The sequence below is a fragment of the Ranitomeya imitator genome, chromosome 2 (assembly GCF_032444005.1).
Source record: "Ranitomeya imitator isolate aRanImi1 chromosome 2, aRanImi1.pri, whole genome shotgun sequence".
Lineage (NCBI taxonomy): Eukaryota > Metazoa > Chordata > Amphibia > Anura > Dendrobatidae > Ranitomeya > Ranitomeya imitator.
In genome coordinates, this window is record NC_091283.1 from 16,923,696 (window position 1) to 16,940,786 (window position 17,091).

Sequence of the window (17,091 nt, forward strand, 5' to 3'; positions counted from 1 at the left end):
AGACGGCTTTTACATTTTTTAATAGTAGAGGTCAGGACAGTCCCGATTAGGGTCACCATGTAGTGGTGGGACAGCTTTTGCATTTTTTTAAATAGTAGAGGTTAGTAAAGTCCTGATTAGGGTCTCTGTGTAGAGGTGGGATGGCTTTTGCATTTTTCTAATAGTAGAAGTTAGGACAGTCCCGATTAGGGTAACTGTGATGTGATGGGACTGCTTTTGCATTTTTGTAATAGTAGAGGTTAGGACAGTCCCGATTAGGGTCACCGTGTAGTGGTGGGACGGCTTTTGCATTTTTTCTAAATAGTAGAGGTTAGTACAGTCCTGATTAGGGTCACCGTGTAGTGGTGGGATGGGTTTTGCATTTTTCTAATAGTAGAGTTTAGGACAGTCCCGATTAGGGTAACCATGTTGTGGTGGGACGGCTTTTGCATTTTTGTAATAGTAGATGTTAGGACAGTCTCGATTAGGGTTACCATGTAGTGGTGGAATGACTTTAGCATTTTTTAATAGTAGAAGTTAGGACTGTCCCTATTAGGGTCACTGTGTAGTGGTGGGATGACTTTTACTTTTTTTATAGTAGAGGTTAGGACATTCCCGATTAGGGTCACCGTGTAGTGGTGGGATGGCTTTTGCATTTTTTTTAATTAAAATAAAAATGATGTTAACTAATTACCCTATATCATTTTCATGCACTATTGCTGTTTATTCATTTACTGCAGGGTATTTGCTTATTATGTTTCTATCTTGGATTTTCAATCCATTGAGAAGGCTGCAAATAATGATTAAGGAAAAATCTCTTCTCTCTCTCTCTATATATATATATATATATAGCACATAAAATGGTGTGCACCAAAAGATGTTAAAGATGTCCAATGAGTACTGGACTGAAGAATACGTCCAAACCAGAGCAGGTTAGTGTCATTGTTTTATATCTCTTTTTATTGTGCTGTGAAATTTGGGAGATATTGACAATTATTCCATTTGCAAAAAAATATATATATATTTTGAAGAAAAGTATATTTTCTGAACAAATTTGAGGAAATTTGCAAATTGAATTTTTTTGAGATTTGCTCATCTCCGATGCCAGCGGGTGTGTAAAGGTCAGTCTGCTCTGCGGAGGCCGTCAGGCTGCAGTTTTTGTCTTGCACTGGGTAATTTCTTCAGCTACATACACATCGATTGGGTTAATCCTGACTACAAGTCCCTCATTGTACGCAGTGATTGCCATATTGTTACCGGCTGCAGGATTTAATGAAACAGAGATGTCAATAGCCATTTCTTACCTAAGCCGCACAAGAGACAAAAAGAAGCTGAAACCGCTTCATTATCTGGCCGGGATTACACAGTCATTCTCATTTGTATTATTCAGTTCCGATCGGACTCTTTTCTGGGAATTTCTTTAGTTGGAGCAACTCGGGTCCTGTGTACATTTTTGTCTCTTTCCCCGATATTGCAGTTTAATTTTATAAAGTGTAGTAAATGACTCCAGGATTGTTAACATTCGCCGGAATTCGTCAGATTACTGGGCGCACGCAGGAGCATTAGCCAGGAGCGGCTTCTTACACACTTGTTTTTCATGATTTCTTTCTCGTCACTGAAGACTTGTCTCCTGACTTTCTTCTATTATTTTCAGTGAATGAGATTGAGGCCACGTTCACACGTTTAGTATTTGGTCAGTATTTTACATCAGTATGTATAAGCCAAAACCAGGAGTGGGTGATAAATACAGAAGTGGTGACGTGTTTCTTTTCCTCTGATTGTTCCTTTCCTTATTTTGGATTACAAATAATGATGTAAAATACTGACCAGATACTGAATGAGTGAACGTGGCCTTAGGAGGAAACTTAATACAGAATATAAAATAATGAGTGTTACAAAATGTCCAGTGCTTGAGTATTATGCCTAGTCATTACAAGATAGATACATACTTAGTGCTAGGCTCACCAGGTGAGGTGGATCCTCTAAGCCCGAATTCCGGGTAGGCTCGCAGGCATTGGTGCAGAAAATGGGTGAGACAAACAGGACTCAAATAGCAGACAGGAAATTGTTAACAGAGGTACCGAAGGCTACAGAAAGGTAACTCATGGACTGGAAGCTGCCGGCAGGCATGTGACGTTCTGAAGACTGCAGACAGATAGCAATCATACTGAAAGCCACAGACATGCAACTCAGGGACTGGATGCTGCAAGCAGCTAGGTAGCAGAGTTACTGGAAGCTGCAGGTATACCGGAGATGTCCAGAAGACTGCAGACAGGTTGCACAGTTACTGGAAGCCTCTGGCAGATTGCAGAGGTTCTGATGTCCACAGCCAGAGTGGTGACTCAAGGACTGGAAGCCGCAGGCAGACAAGAAGAGTCATGGTGCCCAAAGAGAGGTAGCCGACAAAACTCAAGAGTAACTAGAAAGTCTAAATACAATGGAAACTACAGGCAGCCAGGAGATGTCCTGAAGCCTGTGTACAGGAAATGCGCACAGACACCTAAAAGTGTTACGTAACTTACTAGGGATCACAGATAGGAGACTGTTAAGAAAAGTACTGAAGGCCACAGATTGTTAACTCAGGAACTGGAAGTCACAGGCAGACAAGTGATATTTTGAAGACTGCAGACAGGAAGAAGACAAAACTCTGGGGTAACAAGAAAGTCCAAACCCCATGGAAACCACAGAGGCCTGGAGACATTCTGGAAACTGCCGAAGGACACACAGCAGAGGTCCTAGAAAATTTGAAACAGGTAGCAGACATAACTCTGGAGAAACAAGAAAGTCTGAAAACAATGGAAGCCGTAGGTAAATATGAGATGTCCAAGATAATCTAGCCATTTAGCAGTGGTGCTGAAAACCACAGACGTCCTGAAGACTTTGGACAGGAGCTGCATACAGACTAACTAAAAGTGTCTTTGGAGGCCTTAATTAGGCCTAGGAAGTTCAACGCATGGAAGCACGGCAGGCTACTTTCAAGGCATGATGAGGAGCACAACAAAGTTCAGCAGACTGTGATGTAAGGAGCAGAGCATGGATCCAGTATAGGTGTGCAACAGATAGAAGGATAGATAGATCGATTGACTGATTGATAGACAGATTTTATCTACAATGATTTGTAATATTTCGTTTTTCATTGTCTGTAGCTATAGATCTCTTTGTTTTGCTCATTATTTAAAGTTTTTCCATTTTCTGTGCCTTGCTTTCTGTGTTGATGACAGTAAAGTGATTTCACAAAACATAAACATTCACTGATCTTGATAGAACTCGAACACAATTGGATTTAGTGCTCGGCACTTTTGTAAACTTGCTAATCTTCAGTAATATGAATGAATTTTCCATTTCTGTCCAGTTTTCGGTGTTTTGGAACACTGACTTTTATATGAGTGAATCAAGTTTATTTTTAAAGGAGAGATTTATCCTGGTTTATCCCGAAATAGCAAATGGTTCGTAAAAATCCCTGTTAGGGATGGTGAGGGTTAAAAAAAAACTCAAAATCCAACTTCAAAGATTCAGAACGCCTAATGGAGTTTTCCAGTAACTCAATGTCTTTTCCAAATGGAGCCAAATCTGTGCTCCTAAAATCAGGAAGCTATCCTGACATTGTGCATCCTCTATCTCTCACCTAACATGTCCTCACTATACAGCTGGCACCATCCAGGTAACCAGTATGGCGTTTTCCTCAATGCCCATGGGACCTGTCTATGTGATCCTTTTAGAACAAGTCCCAGAGTCCTTCATTGTTCCCTGTTGATAAATTCATAGAATTTAGCATATGTCTCCAGGATTGCTTTTGAAGGTACCTCACGTGATCCACCAAAAAATATCTACAGGATCAGTGGAAACAAGTAGAAAGTATCAGAAAGGGTGGACCAAGAATTAAAGGTATACTTTGTGTGTACTGTATTCATTACAAAATACTAGAAATGAGTAAATTAATTCAATGTTACATTTTAGGGGAATCTGTGGATTCGACAAATTCAAACAAATTGCGATTCAATTAAAGCCAAAAATGCTAGCTGCAATTTTATACAATGCAGAAGATTGCATGGGCCAGAAAAGGCTCCTCTGACCTCAGCTGTAGCCGTGTGACCTTCCCAATAATGCCTTGTAGCAATCTCATCACATTGTGTGGCACAGCCAGACAGGACAGAGTATCATAGCCTGAATAAAAGCCGAGGCAGGGAATGCAGCAGTAGAGATAGAGGCAGAAAGCAATAAAACACTGGATTAACATTACAGACAGTGTGTGAGAGCACAGCAGTGAAGACTAGGGTTGAGCGAAACGGGTCAGCCAGATTCAGAAGTCGCCGACTTTTGGCAAAGTCGGGTTTCATGAAACCCGACCCCTGTGTGGGGTCGGCCATGAGGTCGGCGATCTTCTGATCTGGAATCGGAATTCCGATACCGAGTTCCGATATGTTTAAGATATCGGGAATCGGTATCAGAATTCATATTTAAGTGTAAAATAAAGAATAAAAATAAAAAAATATTGATATACTCACCCTCGGACGCGCCCTGGTTCTCACCGGCAGCCTTCCTTCCTAAAAATGAGCGCCTGAAGGGCCTTCGATGACGTCGCGGCTTGTGATTGGTCGTGTGAGCGGTCACATGGGCGGTCACGTGACCAATCACAAGCCGCGACGTCATCTAAGGTCCTTCAGGCGCTAATTCTTAGGAAAGAAGCGTCCGAGGGCGCATCCAAGGGTGAGTATATTCCTAATAGGTATATACTCACCCTAGGACACGCGCCCTGGTTCTAACCGGCAGCCTTCCTTCCTAAGAATCAGCGCCTGAAGGACCTTAGATGACGTCGCGGCTTGTGATTGGTCGCGTGACGCCCATGTGACCGCTCACGCGACCAATCACAAGCTGCGACGTCATCGAAGGTCCTTCAGGCGCTCATTCTTAGGAAGGAAGGCTGCCGGTGAGAACCAGGGCGCGTCCGAGGGTAAGTATATCAATATTTTTTATTTTGATTCTTTATGTTACACTTAAATATGGATCCCAGGGCCTGAAGGAGAGTTTCCTCTCCTTCAGACCCCGGGAACCATTAGAAACCCAATGCACTGCATTGAGTTTCGTGTTTCGGCTGACCCCGACCCCAACTTTTCTATAGGATCGGCCGATTTCACTCGACCCGACTTTTGAAAAAGTCGGGTTTCGTGATACCCGAGCCGATCCTATAAAGAGAAAAGTTGCTCAACCCTAGTGAAGACCATTTACCACCCTGTTACCTATATCCTTATATGATGATGTCACTTGGACAATTTGAAGTCTGTGTTTGCATAAAAGAGCTTGAACGGGTTTGGAACTTAAGTGTTAGGAGACCCCAGAGAGTTACACTCGTCTTCTCAGGGCAATCGGACGCTTTGCAGTACTTTCTATTCATCTGAAATCATTTTTTAAAACAAAATTCAATAGCTTTCCCAAATTTCACTCATTTCTACAAAATACTAATGACATTGAGTTAAAAAGTTTTAGAACTTTTGAAAACGTATCCAGTTGAACTCTAGTTGATTTACTTAGAATATTCCTTGAGTAGCCAATATTATTGGGGCCACACTCCCTGGACCTGGCAGTCTATTCCTGTGACTTCACATGCTTCAGTTAGTGTCTCTTATCATTTACTGTGATGACATCATGTTATTATGCACTGTGATGACGTCATCAAACACGAGTCTGCTCACAAAAGTATGGACTCCTCCTGCAGCCTCCTGACTCCCTTATCCAAACCATTCTTTCTTCAATGTTCTGACTTTCCTCCACTTACTAACTACAGTCTGGCGTTTCCTTATTTACACGGTATTTTAATCTTGTTCCCAAAACTTTTATACTCCAAATACTTGTTTTTTATTACGGCTCATCATTCTCGGCATCAAGTTATCACCCAAAGAGTTCTTTCTCAGGATCTCAACCTGCAGTATCTCATAGAAGAGCCTCAGACTTCCTTGTGGAGGTCAGTAGTGTGAACCTCAGAGCATGTTGTGCTCCTCGTTCTGTGCAGTGTAGATAACGTTTACTACAATGAAGTTCAGGTACTTCTTGACAAGTACCATATTTTTCGGACTATAAGATGCACTTTTTCCCCAAAAAATTTGGGAGGAAAATGGGGGGTGCGTCTTATAGTCCGAACGCAGGCTTATAGGGGGGTTGCGGCAGTTGTGTAGCAGCGTCCCTTCCTCAGGGAACCAGCAGCGGCAGAGGTGCCCATGTCAGCGGTGCAGAGTGCATTGATGGCTTCCCTACTGCCATCTTCCTGAAGCTGTGGGCCGCCAGAGGTGGTGCGTGCGCAGATGGAGATCTTGGTGGCCCTCAGCTTCAGGAAAATGGCTGCTGGAGGCCACGCGTGTGCAGATTGAGATCTCCGTGGCCATTTTCCTGAAGCCGAGGGCCCCCAAGATCTCAATCTGTGCACACGCGGCCTCAGGAGGATGCCCGCCACGAAAATGGTGATGCACTCGGCTCTGCTTGCTGTGGACACCGGGCCACGGCGTCACCACATTTCTGCTGTCAGCATCCTGAAGAAGGGGCCCTGCTCCATGCTCTGCCTCACCGCTGACACCGGACCCCCAGCATCGCACTGCTGGGATACCCCGGGACTGCAACATTGCCCCTCTTCTGCCGCCACCGGCTTCCTGAGGAAGGGATCATGCCTCCTGTGACTCCTCTCTACCACCACCAGCCCTCATGTAAGAAACCTTAAATTCAGACAATATGACAGACCTCCATCTTACAAAAATCTTTTTTCTATTTTCCACACCAAAATTTAGGGTGCGTCTTATGGTCCGGTGCGTCTTATAGTCCGAAACATACGGTATATAACATGACAGCAAATTCCTTCATTACCTAGACCAATAGGGCCAATCTCACCTCGGATGACCAACAGGCATCACACTGACCTCCACTGGTCCAGGACCATCCATGTCAGACCTGAATTAATAATTTAGCATTGGCTTTTTGTTTCTATGCTCATCGCTGGCTGCAGATTTAACTCAGAACCTATCAGTGAGCCCTTTCCTGCATGGAGTTTGCAACTCTTATGAGTCATTTTATGAGCTCCTAATTTAGTTTTCTGTGGTCATATATTACCTGAGAGGAGCAAAGAGAGGACAAATAAAATCAAAAGGAGCTCACTGGCAGTTACATCATTCTGCAAACAAAAATATGCAAGGAAAGAAAGATCCTGCTAAAGTTAAACTGGTAAATGGTTGATGAAAAAAAATGCAAAAATTATTTTCATACAGTATGCTCTAAATGTCTGGTCAGGTCAATGTATACTTACTAGATAAATCACACGTTTCCCCTTTAAATCTGCGCCGTTCGTTTGCTTAAGGGCAATTTCCGTATTTTCTAACACTTTCTTCCCAAATTGGAACATTTTGATGAATGTCTTGTTTCCTCACTGCACTATAGATAGATTTTCCATCCATTCCGCCATGGTCGAATATTGAATTTTTGATGTGTAATTATGATTCTATGGCTAAGTGTAAAGGATCTGGAAGGTAGAGCCATTTAACCTGCTCTTTTTGGCATTTGTATTTCAGCGTCCTGATTAATGGCCCATAATTTATTGGTGAACTGCACGAAAAGCCATTTAGCTGTGTCTTTATGGAAGATCTGCCATGTGGGATGGAAAATTCTACTTACTTGATCTCCCAAGAGAATCGCGGCCGTGATGGTTTTATTAGAAAGGTGCCGATTAATGATTTTAATTTTTACTCTTCACTAATACTCCTTGGGACGAGAACATGAGAGATACATTGTTTCACATAAATTGTGGTTAAAAGTTAGAACTGGCCCAAAGTCAACAACTTTCTTTTAACTTATTGCAGATGAGCCGCTTCGGATTTATTACACAGTTTAGAATATTTTGCCTTAAAGGAACATTAAATCTAGATGTGAAGCATTACAAGGAAAAAAAAAATGGAAATAATCTCGCCTCCATAGTTTGTCAATCTGCAGGACTTTTTGCATGATTTGGAGTGCAGTTAGTCTTGTAGAAATCCTGCAAGAAACACAAAGATTAAGTTTTGCAAGAGAGAGCAAAACAAATCCAATGGGTGGAAATTAGAGATTTTGCTTTAATAATAAATATAGGGAAGTGGGGAGAGGCTCCTGCTGAAGGAGAAAGAGGTATCATACCTTTACTTTTCATTGATCTATAGAATAAGTGCTGTCAATGTGTTAGGCTAAGTTCACATTAGAGTCTGTGTGCACAGCGTATCATCTGCATACACAAACGCATGCCAAAACGCATGCAAACGCATGGATACGCAGTGTTTTTTTTTATCCGCATCAGCTTACGCATGTGTTAGCATTTTTATAGCACATGCATTCGAAGTTTCAAAGAATTTTGTTATGCAGCAAATACTGTTCCAGGAGAATTTCCTTGACAAAAGCCACACCCAATGGGCATGTCTCATGGGGATTCTGTATATTTAGACCCTACACAGATGAAATCCTCACTTTTTGCTGCTGTATCCAGCTACAAGATTGATCTCGGCATGGAGAGCTTCTCTCAAATTGGCTTTTGCCTTTGCTGTGGCTTGCGAAGAAAGAAGAAGAGCAAGACGGAGAAGAAGTCATCGTCGCTACTGGCAATACGCCATCGTTGAAGTCCGAGAGAGCCGTGGAGCCAACCACTCATTGTACATCAAGCTGCGTGCAAACCCAGAGAAGTTTTTCCACTACATGAGGATATCTGAACAGAGCTTTGATGAATTGCTGCAACGTGTGCGAGGATCCATAACCAGGCAGGACACGCAACTACGTAGAGCAATTCCTGCTGAGGCACATCTGTTGGTAACCCTGAGGTACATAATTTTGAAAAATAAACACGTCGCGTGTATCATTGTTAGAAAAGCCATGAATATTTTTTCCCATTTTCTGTGTGACAGATTCCTGGCTACCGGAGAGACCTTAAGATCTCTATATTTCCAATTCCGAATTGGAGTGTCCACTCTTTCTGGGATTGTTGGAGACTCCTGCCGTGCTTTATCTGAGGTTCTGCTTGCAGAATTCCTCCCCCAACCCACAACTGAACTCTGGCTGAAAAAATGCAGCAAAATTCAATGGCATTTGTAATTTTCCTAACTGTGTGGGAGCTATGGACGGCAAACATATTCGGATTCTGAAACCTGCTGGATGTGGATCCGAGAATTTCAATTACAAAAAATATTTTTCGATTGTTCTCATGGAGATTGCAGATGCTGTGTGTCGATATGTCGCTGTTGACTTTGGCTCATTTGGACGAGGAAATGACTCACAAACTTTCAAAAACTCTGATATGGGACAACGATTGTATGGTAATAATTTTAATTTTCCACAGCCACAACCTCTTCCAAACACTGAAGGACCGCCAATGCCATTTGTTGTGGTTGGGGATGAGACATTTCAAATGTGTGCCAACCTCATAAACCCTACTCGAGTCGAGACTTGAATCACAGCAAAAGGGTTTTCAACTACCGACTGATAAGGGCACAAAGAGCTGTGGATTGTGCCTTTGGTTTGCTTCCATCAAAATGGCGTGTTTTGGGAACATTAATCTAAAAACTGAGACAATTGATGATGTGGTCAAAGCGTGTGTTGTTATGTACAATAACATCCTGGCAAAAGAGCTACAACAATTAGAACTTAACGAACCTGTTGATACAACTTTGCAGGATTTCCGTCATCACCCTCTGAGGACAACACTGGAAGTTGCCCACATGAGGGACAAGTTTTCTGCTTACTTTGTTTCAGATATTGTACATCTTGCATGGCAACATGATATGGTTTAATAAAATTTAATTAAATGTTATATGTTTGCTGACTTACTACTAATAAAACACCTCCAGTTAAACACCCGTTACAACTTGACTCAACAATACAATACACACGTGTGTGTTTTCGCATAAAGAGACAAAAAAACAGGGATTGTGCAAGCAAAATAAAAATTTTATTTAACAACAAACATTGGGTTTTATGTTTGGGGTCTGTATGACGGTGATATATTGTGGACCTTGGGGGTGATGAGCTGGGATGATTGGTAACATTTGATGATGGAGGGGTTACAGGTGAAGGGGTAATTCATTGAAGGATAGGATCCTGGGTGGGACTGGACACATTGGGAGTAGACAACACATTAGGAGTTGAACTGTGGGAAGAGATGGACAAATTGGAAGGTGGACAACCAAGGGAAAATAGTGACATATTAGACAACAGAGGTGAGGGTGGAGGTGGTGAGAGCATTTTTGGCTGAGATTATGGTGCGGCGCAAAGTCAGTAGTTGGAGTCCTTCTGAGTTTCTTTGTTTTGGCCTCTGTAGCAGTGCGTGGTGCTGGACTGTGCAGAGCGGTGAATGCTGCTTGCTGCAGGGATGCTGCACTCTGGACATGGTGGATGCTGCACTCTGGAGCATGGTGGATGCTGCTTGCTGCAGGGGTGCTGCACTCTGGAGCATGGTGGATGCTGCACTCTGGAGCTTGGTGGATGCTGCTTGCTGCAGGGGTGCTGCACTCTGGAGCTTGGTGGATGCTGCTTGCTGCAGGGGTGCTGCACTCTGGACCGTGGTGGATGCTGCTTGCTGCAGTGGTGCTGCACTCTGGAGCTTGGTGGATGCTGCTTGCTGCAGGGGTGCTGCACTCTGGAGCTTGGTGGATGCTGCTTGCTGCAGGGCTGATGCACTCTGGACCGTGGTGGATGCTGCTTGCTGCAGTGGTGCTGCACTCTGGAGCTTGGTGGATGCTGCTTGCTGCAGGGGTGCTGCACTCTGGAGCGTGGTGTAGCTGTTAAATGGGGGAACAGGCCAGTGATTCTGTGCTTGTTGATGCTCGTAAAATCCGGCCTGTGGCTGATTGCCTCGGGACTGTTGCTGTACTGCCTGGCTGTAAGCAGCCTGGCAGGCCTGCATGACGTTCAGCTGGAGTTCAGGTGTAAGGTTTTCCGACACGCCCCACTCTATTGCTGAAAAAAAGTCTTGCCGGTCTCTGAAGGTCAGCTTCCAGGTGGTCAAGGCATCTGTGGACATCCAGGAAAAGTGTGTTCACCAGAGTGAACCCCCTGTCCAGTCTATCTCCAATCACCTTCATCCCATCCTGGAAGACCGAGCTAAGTGTATAAACTTGGGCATGACTGACCTCTCCCAGGCCCTCTGCCGCTGATGAGAAGTCCCAACAAAAGCAGTGGCAGAGAGCTGGGAGGGGCGAAAACCTGATGGACCGGCTGCCTGTTCCCCAGCCTGTGAAGCCTGCCCGCCTGGTTGCTACATTGCTGGTTGATGATTAGGACTGTTGAGACTGTTCGTTGGCTGGTTCATAAGGGGCCGCTCCAACAGAGGAAGATCCAGGTCCTATAGTGCTGCTCCAGGTTCTGTGTGTAAATTAAAAGAAAAACATTACAAATTTTTTTTTAACGTTTATATAATAGTCAGACAACAGAAAAAATACTCACGTTCGCAGAGCAAGCGCAGGCCTCAGAAAAGTCAGCATACGATTGTATTTATACTTCGAATGCTTTGGAGCAGCACCACTTTTAACCCGCATTTCCTGCCTGATATCCTTATGGAAGCGATCCTTCATCGAACGCCAATGAACATTTACTCTCTTCACTGTGAAGGGGGAAGAAAAACAATTGTAAAAAAAGACAACAACATTTACAGCAAAACAGAGACCACATTGCATTTCTTACAAAAGTCCTTTCTGACTTTTGGCCTTGCATGGTCCTAGTCATCCAACAGTGATCTGGCCACTTCTTCCCAGAGTCATCGAATCAATACTGAGTCGGAATGATTACGATCACTCTATAGACCTATAATACCTATATCACATTTTTTTGCTGATTAGAGTGAAGATAATCCCAAAACAAGTGGTACTTTTTCACAAAAAATATTTTTATTACCAACAGATTAAAATAACATACAATAACAGAAAAAGTTGCTGGATCCAAAAAGAGGGACACAATGACCATAGGAAACATCCACCATATTACTTTAGCACTACTATGTATCTTTATCAGTATATGGCAATATGTCACATGCAGTGATTTCAAAAGGTACCTCGTGGGAAAAAGGGCTATATTGCCCGTAAGAGTAATTTATGGTCAAAGATAGCACAGCCGTGCCTAAATAGCAACACACCAATGTGAATATACTAAGCCCCTATGATGGTACTCATAATATGCAAATATGATGCCACTGGTAAGTAAAGTAAGTAAAGGTTTACCTATAGTGTGCTGTATGATGTTCCTCGGCATCCCTCTGCCACGACGCGCGTTTCGCAAGATGCTTCTTCGGGAGGCGTAAACCTCTAATACCACATGATTCATTATTCATAGAACATAATTTCACAGCTTACCTCCTTCTCCTTTTTTCAGTGACTGCTTTACATGCTGATTAGATGCTTCAAAATAAAACATAGATTCTGAGTTTGTTCATTGCGGCTAATGCACATGTGAATTTCCTTAAGCATGAAGGAGTTTGAGTCTAAAAAAGCGGCAGTGACTGGTGTGAAAACTGTAAGGTTACTATTTTCTTTTATAATAAAGCTTGTGATTTTTTTTGTGTGATAAAAACATTGCCCAAAAAACACATGTAACAAAAACTTTATTTAGATTTCCACTTTCTGGAAATTCACAGTAATAATTTGATGAGAATTATCTGCATGATCAGAGTCATGTTCTCAATCTACTCATGGAAAAGTGGGACCCGACTGTAAAAGTTAATGTACCAGTGTCTCTGACTTTCCTGCCTCCCCGGATGGATTTCATTGTTAATGAGCCTTAACTGATTTCAGCTTGCTTGTATCAATAAAAGAGAGCGCTGAGGATTAAAACCAGCATTAGACATTTCTTTTAATGCAAAGGCAATCAAATCATTTCTCGGAACACCCAAATCTAACTAACTATAGATATCATCTTTACCTGTAAAATGGGATCTTCATGGACAGATGCATTTAAGAGGCACACGGTTTGGAAGGTGAAAATATGATGCACATGGTCACCAGAATCAATATGTAGGAGTCCAAACTGCAATGCAAAAATGTGTCCAACACAACTATAATTATGGATATTCGTGCAACTATCGGAGCATTATTTTAAGTCTTTTTATATCTCCTGGCTCACAATTGCCATCCCATCTTTTATCGAGTTCTTTAGGTTCCTCAATAAAGTCTTAAAACTTTTCACCAAAATAAAAAAAAATAAAACTCTCAGCCCAAAACTCCTTGAGTCCTTTAGTTGATGGAAACATAATTTTCAACCAATTCCTGTATTATTTTGATCTACAGGTTGACCTGGAAAAATGGTCTTCATTGGGGTTAATCGTTTTGAGATTAGAGGGATCTAGAAGCGTTGTCTACACACGTTGCCACGTTCCCTCTTTAATTCTGATGTCTACAGATGGACCAGCATGGATTCCCATGGACGTTTCCTTAGTCGACAGCACAGACTGAAAGTTAAGGTGCCCCTGCCTTTGGTCTATAAGAATATACAGATATGAGAATTGGAATTATGCCCATCTCGTACACAACATCCATAGGTGGGATCATGTCCACTATTGATATGTCTCTATTAGTGTTGAGCATTCTGATACTGCAAGTATCGGGTATCGGCCGATATTTGCTGTATCGGAATTCCGATACCGAGTTCCGATATTTTTGTGATATCGGAATCAGCGTGTGCGGTGCGTGTGGTTCCCAGGATCTGGAGGAGAGGAGACTCTCCTTCAGGCCCTGGGATCCATATTAATGTAAAAAATAAAGAATAAAAATAAAAAATATGGCTATACTCACCCCTCCGACGAACCCCTTTCAGTCACCGCTGCGAGCGTCCGCCTCCGTTCCTGAGAATGCAGTGAGTGAAGGACCTTCGATGACGTTGCGGTCAGGTGAGCGGTCACGTGAGCGGTCACCTGACCGTGACGTCATCGAAGGTCCTTCACTCTCTGCATTCTCAGGAACGGAGGCGGACGCTTGCAGCGGTGACTGCCAGGGTTCGTCGGAGGGGTGAGTATAGCCATATTTTTTATTTTTATTCTTTATTTTTTACATTAATATGGATCCCAGGGCCTGAAGGAAAGTTTCCTCTTCTTCAGACCCTGGGAACCATCCAGGATCACTTCTGATATTTGTGTCCCATTGACTTGCATTGGTATCGGGTATCGGTATCGGCGAGATCCGATATTTTGCCGGTATCGGCCGATACCATCCGATACCGATACTTTCAAATATCGAAAGGTATCGCTCAACACTAGTCTCTATATGTATTTCACTTTCTCTATTTCTTCTTAAAATTTTTGTTTCCTATTTTTTCATAATATCCTGAATTGTCTACATCCATATTGCTGCATCGTCTTTCCCTTCATGCCTTGACTTTCTAGATGGGATAAAAACCAAAATCTCATTGATCACATATGTGAAGACGCAGATGGATGATGTCCTCAATTACGATGGAACTTTCTTAGGGTAGGTAAGAGTCAAAGACAATAATTATGATATTTAAAAAGCTGCAAAAATGGGCAACTAAAAGAATTAAAAAATCTATCTCAAGTTTTCTTCATGTCAGATCTTAGAGGACATCCTTCATCATTTGGTGAGGTAAGATCACGTACAGGGTCTCACTTTTACTCCTTAACTTTTCCGTGACTCTCAATAAACTTCAAGCTGCACCATTACTGTACAGGTCAGAGATCACATTGACACATCTTAACTTCAGTTTGGGTGAAGTGTCTTTAGAAAATCATGGGTGTGAATAAAGCAAGTTCTTTCATTAAAGTGGCTTTAAAAACAAGAAAACTTTTCTGAAGTTTCACCTTATTCTGAAAGACAGGAAACTCATTGAGATACACAATTATGCACTTAGATTAGGAAAATGAAGGAGAGGATGATGTCTGACAAAAAGAAGAATGATACAATGACAGAAATCATAACATTTGTCAAGGAAATCTAATTTGCATTGAATGTATTCAGTTGAATATTCCATATTTATCTCTGATGTTGCTACAAATCGAATAGCTTAATATACATATGTAAAACAAAAAAGAAAAGAAATGGTCTGGTCTTCACTGGGCCATCTTTGTCATCTTTTGCTGCCAGAATGATCTACTGCCCAGCATCTTGGACCTCTCCCGCCTAGGCACAGAAGACTCCAAGGATGCAAAAGATGACAATGCAAAGGATGCACCAGTGACCGGACAAGAAAAATACAAGTGATGGCCAGGTGAGTATTAAGTGAGCATAAGTGTTTTTAATTAGCCCCTTCATGGCCCATTTGAACCCAAAAATGGCAGCCAGTTATTGGAATTAAATTTCAGCTCAGAATCTGGCAATTCCAAATTATTTCTGAAACTCAAGGCAAATATTATTTGCTTGAAATTGTTTACTCATCTCTACTTTTGAGGAATTATCTCAGCCTTCCAGTGGTGGTCCTGGTCTTCTGAAGGAAGCAGTGACTGATTAGGTCTGATGTGGTCACATGAGGTGTGGCACATGCCACCGACAGCACTGGGATAGTCAGTGGAAGCGGCCAGATGGAAGAGGAACTGATCGGGAGAACGGCCAGGGCATGACAAGTATGGTGAGGTCTGAAGACAATTACTTTATTGCATTTTTAACTTCTAGCCAGACCTCATAACAGCGGAAGGCTGGCCTTCATTTTCATGGATTTCAAAAGATTAAAGTTTAGATGAAATTTGTAGTGAATTTGATTACTTTACAACTAATTCACTCATCTCATAAAAAAGAGGGGAAAAAAGCACCAGAATTTCTACTTTAGGTACTGATAGTTTTTAGCCGACTCTGAAATCCTTTCTTTTCGTAACCTTGATATTCTAAAAAAAAAACCCACATTTCTTATTAATGAAATTGGTGCCATTATCACATTGCTACCTCCTTACCGCATGCGTCACTGGAAAGCAGAACTTAATACGGGCCGTTACAATTAGGGTTGAGCGAAACGGGTCGAACATTTTCAAAAGTCGCCGACTTTTGGCTAAGTCGGGGTTTCATGAAACCCGATCCGACCCCTGTGCGTGGTCGGCCATGCGGTACGCGACTTTCGCGCCAAAGTCGCGTTTCAATGACGCGAAAAGCGCCATTTCTCAGCCAATGAAGGTAAACGCAGAGTGTGGGCAGCGTGATGACATAGGTCCTGGTCCCCACCATCTTAGAGAAGGGCATTGCAGTGATTGGCTTGCTGTCTGCGACGTCACAGGGGCTATAAAGAGGCGTTCCCGCCGACCGCCATCTTACTGCTGCTGATCTGAGCTTAGGGAGAGGTTGCTGCCGCTTTGTCAGAAGCAGGGATAGCGTTAGGCAGGGTCCATTAACCACAAAACCGCTTGTGCTGCAGCGATTTGCACTGTCCAACACCACCCTCGGTGTGCAGGGACAGTGGAAGTTTTTTTTTTTCCCCTCAGCGCTGTAGCTCATTGGGCTGCCCTAGAAGGCTCCCTGATAGCTGCATTGCTGTGTGTACGCCGCTGTGCAAACCAACTGCTTTTTTCAAAGCACAAATCCTCTTGTTCCTTCCTTTCTGCACAGCTATCTTTTTTGTTTGTCCACACTTTTTATTTCATTTGTGCATCAGTCCACTCCTTATTGCTGCCTGCCATACCTGGCTGAGATTACTGCAGGCAGGGAGATAGTAGCTGCCTGCCATACCTGGCTGAGATTACTGCAGGCAGGGAGATAGTAATTGTAGGACATTCCCTGTTTTTTTTTTTTTTTTTTTTTGGTGGGAGATTAAGATTGGCAATTTGGCATTTCTGCTAGAGTGCCATCCCTGTGTGTGCCATCTCTCTCACATAGTGGGCCATAGAAAGCCTTTTCATTTTTCTGTATTTTTTTTTGTGGGGTGTATAAATTCTCCCTGATAAAAATACAGTGGGAGATTAATATTGGCCTTTGGGCTTGTGTGCCAGTCCTGAGTGTGCCATCTCTCTCACAAATAGTGGGCCATAGAAAGCCTATTTTATTTTTTTTGGGGTTTTATAAATTCTCCCTGAAAAAAGGGAGATTAATATTGGCCTCTGGGCTTGTGTGCCAGTTGTGAGCGTGCCATCTGTGCCAGTCCTGAGCGTGCCATCTCTCTCACAAATAGTGGGCCATAGAAAGCCTATTTAAATATTTTTTTGGT